The sequence below is a fragment of the Triticum aestivum genome, chromosome 5A (genome assembly GCF_018294505.1).
Source record: "Triticum aestivum cultivar Chinese Spring chromosome 5A, IWGSC CS RefSeq v2.1, whole genome shotgun sequence".
Classification (NCBI taxonomy): Eukaryota; Viridiplantae; Streptophyta; class Magnoliopsida; order Poales; family Poaceae; genus Triticum; species Triticum aestivum.
In genome coordinates this window covers 137,717,496-137,725,395 of record NC_057806.1, presented here as the reverse complement: position 1 = coordinate 137,725,395, position 7,900 = coordinate 137,717,496, and the positions used below count along the sequence as shown (strand labels likewise).

Below are 7,900 nucleotides of genomic sequence, written 5' to 3'. Positions count from 1 at the left end.
TTCAATTCAGCCTCTATGATGCGAGAAGGAACCCAGTTGCACTCATATACTTGCTTGGCCATGATGAAATCTACAAGGTAGATAATCCCGGTTCAAAAAATGTTATACCGGAGACAGATCTATCTAAACCGGAGTTTTATGAAGCAACAACAACTGGTGGTTCAACAAGGGGACTAATGGTATATACCGGTTTGGCAATTTTTTCTACAAAGTTAAACCGCCTGGCCTAAACATTAAAGCAGATGCGTAAATTTACAGAAACAGATTTCACAAGACTTCTCTACAGCAACGGATCTGAAGCAAGTTCAGAAAGGAAGGAAAATATTCAAGGTTCAAAAAAAGAACAGTACTGAATCAATGGGCAGAGATACATATAGATCTATGGTCTTGAGGCATGAAACTGAAGGCGGATACTAAAACCTACCGCTACACAGAGCAAGGATTCATAGATGCATCTAGGATCTATTGTATGAACACGGAACAGGCGATGAACACTAGAAGAACATGAATCCCTAGAACAGATCTGTATTGAGAAGAGCAGAAAGCTTACCAGGGTTGAGGAAGACGCGGAAGGTCGCCGCGGTGCTCTGGTGCGTTCAGGTTGATGCAGCGGCCAAGGTTGGTGCAGAAGTTGACGGCGGCGGCGGAGCTCCGAGGATGGCGACGCGAGGAAGACGAAGAAGAAAGGCACGAAGGGGAGAAAGGAAATGACCTTTCGGTCCTATTTATAAGGCAAAAGGACATGTGTCAGGCGCAACAATCAAGGGGCCACGAAATGGAGCTGTTGCCTCGATTTCCGCAGATATATTAATCAAGGAAGCATAATGGATAAGATTCGTTATGACAGGTGACATCACTCCGGTTTACAACAATCAGAGAAGATGACATCATGGCAGTTTACCAATTTATGAGAAGATGTTGAAGATGAAGTTTTGCTAAAGGATTGACATGAACCCGTTCAAATCAATCTGGGGCCTAATGTTGGGGATATTACCGCTGGGCGTAAACCGGCATATCTGGGCTGGGTCAACTTCATCAGTAATTCAAGAGTACTAAAGCCCAAGAAGACAGACAAGGGCCTAAGGCCCGTGATCAGTTTTAGACTTGTAGCCGTAAACCGACATTTGTATATAAACTTGTATTGTAAGTTAGGAATAGGGAGAGACCAACCCGGATATGAATATGGACTGGTGTTGGGACTCTGTGAACCGACGGGCGTCACCCGTGTATATAAGGGGACGACCCGGCGGCGGTTCAAGGACAGACAACAACTCGAGACATAGGCGAAGCTTGTTTGCTCCCTAGTCATCGAAACCCCATCAATTCCATCACAACTAGACGTAGGCTTTTACCTTCATCGAAGGGGCCGAACTAGTATAAACTCTCTTGCATCCCTGTGTCCGCTTTAACCCCTTCAAGCTAACCCGTCGTGATGGCTCCACGACTAAGTCCTTTCTCTAGGACATCTGCCGTGACAAAACCACGACACTATGGATGGCCTTCTCGTAGGGAGACATGAGCGGATCCATAGTGGTGTATTGATATGGTGAATATGTGGACTCGTTTGCGCCACCTCAAAAGAGTTACTTGCAGTCGTAGTTCAGGATAGCCACTGAGTCAAAGCTAGCTTGCTGCAGTCAATCTCCACCACCCCTTTGTTGATACCGATACATATGTAGTTAGTTCTGATGTAAGTCTTGCTGGGTACATTTGTACTCACGTTTGCTTATTTTATGTTTTTGCAGAGAGACTTCAGTCTCGCTAGTAGTTCTGTGTGGACTTCGACGTTTAGCTTGATACCTCAGCTACGATCTTGTGCCCTCGACAGGATCTTGTAGATAGTCAGGTTTCTCAGTCTTTTTCATTTGTAGATGTCTGTACTCACACATGTCAAGCTTCCGCGTGTGCTTTGACTTGTATGCTCTGAATGTTGGGTCATGAGACCCATGTTTGTAATATCTCGCTCCTCGGAGCCCAATGAATAAATACTTTGAGTCGTAGAGTTATGTTGTGATGACATGTTGTATTTACACATATCGAGCATATTGTGTGTATGATCACTACACCACGAACCCCTCTAACTACGCATACCTTCCAACGAAATAGCCATGTGTTGCTGGGATTGCCGCTACCACTTCCCATGACTATTAACCACTCCCTACGACAATTAAGGAAATATCATTTTCCAAAATAAAAATAAAGGAAACAACCCACTTCCTCCCGATAGGTAGGCACACCGCACAAGTCGCCCCCACCTACCTTCATTCTATCGTGTGATCCCTGATCCAGATTCCTCCTGTTCGTCTCCGTCCTCGCCGCCTCAACTACGCCCCGTGATCTCGATGTCGAGGACTTCCCCATCTCTCCAGCACCTCCCTCCACTCCCACCCAGACCAATCTAGGATACGCCCCCAAACGCCAACCCTGCGGCATCGACGGAGCGTGACAATGTCGACCGCCCGGCGAGGCGGCGACTTGCCGGACTAGATGGTGCGGAACCTTCTGGAGCAGGAGAGTATTCATCGGAGGCAAGACCACCTGCAGCTCCTTCATCTCCATCCTCGTAGCTGCCGTCAGCTTGTTCGTGCTTGTCCATCGATTCTGCCAGTACCACATCCTCGCCAAGGACTTCTCCAACCTCAATGCCATGGTAATTTTGTATTCTCTCGCCTCTCTCTTTGCTTGCTGCCAGTTCACTCGATCAGCCTAGGTTGTTGGTATTTGCGAGACAGGCAAACACTCATGCTGGCTATTAAAATGGAGACTTTCAATTTTGGGTGTTTTCGTAGGTATGTGGTACTACTTTGTGATATGTGGCTGGTTGATGAACCCTGTATATTCCCAATCCTTTGAACAGAGATTCTACTTGCGTTGGTTAGATGCTGGATTTCATCTTATACCTTCCTTGGAAGGTGACAACAAAAGATAAGGTCTGTGACTGGAAAATAAGTATGCTGTTTGGGCATTTTCATTTTAATATGTTCTGCTGATGACCGACTTTGTGTGAAGATTAAGGTGTCTACCTTGTAGAAAAAAATACCAATCATCTAGCAATTTCCTTTAAGTATTATAGTATTCCTGATCCACCGTTGTGGTTGTTGGCTTGCGCCGTTGTGTATGTACACGCTAATGACCGGCTGGCCGCAGCTAATTACTCATTATCCAATATGTTAATGAACTAGGACGAAATTAGATAATCCCAAAGCCAGCAGGAAATAGCCCATGTACGATCGTGGCTGGCTTATTTTGATCGATGAATCGATCAGATCATGACATGTGTATATGCATGTTCAGCACTTTCACCGGCTGGATATAGTAACTTCAGTTCAGATTTGATTGTGGTTGTCATCCTAGAGTGTAATAGCAGCTGCTGCTAGCAGCCTAACGCTGGAGCACTTGGTGTAGCGCCGCAGCATTGGTCTTCACAACAGTGTGTTTTCTGCGCACCGTCTTCCACGACGCGTTGATCTTCAGAGTCTTTGAACCTGGCGTCACAACTCATGTGAGTCAACCTTAAACTTAAGGTATATCATTACAAATTTATATTGTTGTTAGGACTTTTAAAGATTGCCAGTCAGTGTTTTTGTTCAATCTACTTAAATGTGCTAGCAAGTGCTTGTGAAATGAATCCATCATTCTTTACAGGACAAAAATTTCTTACATATTCATCTTTGGGAGTAGGGATGCAGAGCGGCGTGCCGTGAAGTCCCAGAAAAGTGCCCAGCTAGTGCAAAATACTCTAACGCACTCTGATCAAGCTAAAACAGAATTTTCTCATTTTGAACTGGAAGTGGGGCGGATCGGGCACCGCCCTGCATCCCTATTTGGGAGAAAGTTCAGGGCATATATAGCGGGCTACTTCTGTAGAAGGAGGTACAACATGAATAATGTTGGATTGTAAAGCTGTAGGTGATTTAAGTGACATCATCTGCAGTGTAATTCAAAAAATCATGTTGAAAAAGATTTTGTATTCACTCAGATTACTATTGTTGTCAATCATATATATATATATATAAATGAAAATCACTAGAAAACACACTTGTTAACATTTAATACAGCCACCTGATTTAGCTTTGTGTGAATTATTTTCTATCAACTTCAAGTATTTCTGGACATTTTAACTCTCTGCATTTATATATGCACTATTTTGGTAACTTCAGATCTGTGTTTGCAATGAAGCATGCTCTATTTGTCGGCAGACATATTTTTTGGGCATTTACCTCCTTCATTATATTCTTTGTAAGGTGTTTATTAACTAATTAACATTACGAATGGTCTGTTCATAAGGCTCTCTTTTCTCTGTCTATAGAGTTGAGTGCTATGGCTGGGACTGTAAAGAAGTGTTCAAATTATGATAGATCAAAGCCCTTCACAGGTGATGACGTATGTTGGATGATGGAATGATTATTCTGTTCTGGTGCTTGCTTTGACTTGGGTGTTCAGAGAAGTAAAACTTTGAACTAACGTCTTTAGTGAAGCAACATATTGTATCTGAAGTGAAACTTTCTCTTTGATACGGAGATGCGAGCATCAAACTAACATCCATCTAAAGATAAGGTATGCTCATTTCTCTACTGTTTGGAAATCAACATGCATGGTTGAGCAACAATTTATTATTGATCATTCATTTTGCAATATGAATGCTCATTGTAGTTCCTTCTTAGCTTGGGAAATCTAAACAAGAATGTTTCTCTTGCTACACTCCAAAGTACACCGACCTAGAATATAAAACAAAAATTGAGGGTGTTGAACTTGGTAATTGATTCTTGGTCGATACAACCACTAAAACAAACCTATTGTACATATAGCAAGATGAACTATCACATAGCCTTCAAGCTTCATATGTTGCTCTTTGTTTGAATTTTATTGCCCTATTACCTTGATTTTATTTTTTGGCACCTTATTTTCCCCATTTCTTTGTTGTTGTAGATTGCCAATATAAATCGATGATGCATGGCTCGGAAGTTGGTTGCAAAATCACGAAGGTGGCTACTACTCGATAGTTTTAGATTAGGTTATTAGAATGTCATTCAGGTCAATGTTTCAAACATTATGTTTTAGATGGCTGGCATGTTGATCGCAAGGTTGAGAATCAGACTACTACTAGATAGTTTCACATACTGTAATCTTTGTATCATGCTCTTTGTAAAGCAACCGAGTTGATTTAATATATGTGACATTTCTAATTATTATATTTGTGTCTCCTATGCACTATCAACATTAACATAATAATTTAGAATTTTTATATGCAAAATAAATTAATTGTCCAAGCTATGCTTCTAGGAATTATAAGGATCTTTTTCTGGGCAGCCACCAACGCATACAGAGTGTTGTTAAGCTCTAGCTCTATACGTTGCCGCCTTACAACACATATTCATGCTGATTACCAACACATTTATATATGTTATTGTAGACCTTTGCAACGCCACCAACGACAATGCATATAAATCCGTTGGTGTAGACCTTAGCAACGCTTATACGGACATACGACAGCACATCAATGCGTTGCTTAAGGGGGTTCTTGTTGTAGTGGATTGAAATGCTTGGTATGTGTGGGATCCGACAACCTAGTTGTTCATCCTTGGTAGCCTCTCTTATGGGGAAATGTAGTCTTGTGCTTCCATGAGCCATAGTAGTCCACTACAGCCCGGTTCACCGGAGTCCTGCTAGCCCAGCACTATTGCTCCAGAACACTTGAGTGGCCGGCATGTGATTCACTTCGTTCCTATGTCTGTCCCTTCGGGGAAATGTCACGCGGTGACATCTGGAGTCCTGCCTAGCCTGCTACAGCCCGGTTCACCGGAGTCCTGTTAGCCTAGTGCTACAGCCCGGATTCGCACGCTGCTGACCGACATGCTCGATGTTGATTCATGTATGCATGTCCCCGTAAGTTAGTGCCACTTTGGATTCACGACTAGTCATGTCGGCACGGGTTCTCCGTCATATGGATGCTAGCGACACCATCATATACGTGAGCCAAAAGGCGCAAACGGTCCCGGGCCATGGTAAGGCGACACCCGTGGGAATACCGTGCGTGAGGCCGCAAAGTGATATGAGGTGTTACCAGCTAGATCGATGTGACTTGGAATCGGGGTCCTGACAACTTGGCACTCATCATGACCCATTTGGCCTTGATGTTGTCAACCCTCTTCCCGATGTTCGAGATCGAGTTGGCCTGGCCGGCCCCGATGAAGTTGGCGCACCCGGAGATATGGCCGCCGGTGAGGCGGAGGAAGAAGAAGTGGCGCAGCAGCGCCACGGATGGCATCACGCCCAGGTACGCCTCACAATAGTAGGTGAAGATAGACAAGAGAAGAATGGAGTTGGGATGGAGATGCAGCGCTTGCAGCCCGAAGGGGTCGAGGACCTTGAAAAGAAATTAGAAAAGGGGGAACCAACCCGGCGGCGATGCTGCTCGTGAAGAAAGGGAAGAAGGTGCTTCCCTCAGGCTCCGGCTCGTCGGAGGCAAGACGGAGCACCGTCTTCCCCCTCTCGTTGCTCTCCCCCACCGCCAGCAAGCGCGTGGCGGCTAGGTTCTTCTCCATGACGTTGGGCAAATCGAGGGCTGGCTCGAACCAAGCCGGCGCCGAGGAGAACTTGACCTTGCGCGGCGCCATTGGTCACAGATGTGGAGCGAGGTTGGAGCAGATCTGGAGGTTTGGCAGCAAGGAGCGAGAAAGGGGATCTGGAGCAAGGCGAGGAAGAAGCAATGAAGGCAAGCACTGTCTGTGCCAGCCTTTTTGTCAAGTCGGGCAGTTGCCGAGGCAGCATGGGGAAGCGGAGACACCCACGTCCAATCAACCGCCACGCGTCAATCGAGGTCGCAGGCTTTTGGGGCCTGTGGTGCTCCACGCTTGACCTTTGGCTTCACCTCGAAGCCAAGCCCGAGTGCGCCTTGGGCCCGGGGGCTACTATCAGCGTTCTAGGAATGGGGTCCCCAGACTTGCCTGCCTGTGGCCCACGGCGTGGCTGAGCTAGCAGGTCTGTACGGCCCATCTTCATCGACGAGGTATTCAAGACCCTCGTGAGGGGCCAAGCCTTGTGAGGCAGACGATGCAAGACCTCCTCAAGAGCGGCCTCGCTAGGCAGGCTCACGAGGGGTGGAGAGATCAAGGCAAGGCAAACCTCGCGAGGTCCTCGTGACGTGAGCCATGACGATCGAGACCAGGCGGGTGCCAGGCGGGCGCCAGCGCGTGTAGCGTCCTTGTTTCCTCTTTGGTGCCAAGGGGGCAAGCGCATGCGCGGAGTACCAAGGCATCAAGCAAAGGTTTCCATATCGGTGCAACGAGACCAAGACCAGCAGGACGGCAAGATGGAGGTCACCATGGAGCCCAAGATGGCGTCACCACCAGAGCCTTTTGCAGGAAAAGACTACTTTTGTCAGGATAAACTGTACTAGTTGTCCCCTTTCAAATTGGCCATTGTTGGCTCCCTTCCCGCTCAATATTTGGGGAGAGGACCAGGGCCTATATAAGTAGAAATAGCCACCACAGAAGAGAGGAAAAAAGAGAGAAAAGAAGGACGACAAGGGGAGAACTCATTCAGAGGCATCTCACCCACACAAGTTCGCCAACCACAAGAACACCTCAACCTCAGGAGGTTGTTCTTCCCCTTGTACTGATCATCATCGGCCCAAGAGGCAATCCACGACCACCACACTGGAGTAGGGTATTACACCACAATGGTGGCCCGAACCAGTATAAATCTTGTGTCTTTGTCTTGTGAGTTCGTCGAGTTCGTCCGCGAGATCTTAGAGAGCTAGGGCGTGGATCGATAGGGAGAAAACCTTCACGCGCGCTCCCCAGTGTTCGAACCTCGAGGGTTTTGCCGGAACCCGTGATCCAACACACGTCACCGATCAGTGCGGTGTCAAGCCACAAAGAAGTTAAGTGGCAGCCAT

General features: G+C 46.4%; 1 long non-coding RNA gene across 3 annotated transcripts; it reads left to right on the top strand.

Annotated features, from left to right (window-relative positions):
• The first annotated feature begins 2,230 nt into the window (after nt 1–2,230).
• LOC123102647 (uncharacterized) lies at nt 2,231–5,192 on the top strand. Of its 3 annotated transcripts, XR_006449094.1 has the most exons (4): nt 2,231–2,650; nt 2,733–3,873; nt 4,310–4,557; nt 4,930–5,192. It is a non-coding gene; the product is annotated as an uncharacterized lncRNA (long non-coding RNA). The 3 variants fall into 3 exon arrangements; XR_006449093.1 differs by having other exon boundaries at nt 2,242–3,502; XR_006449091.1 differs by having other exon boundaries at nt 2,242–3,873.
• The last annotated feature ends 2,708 nt before the right edge of the window (nt 5,193–7,900 follow it).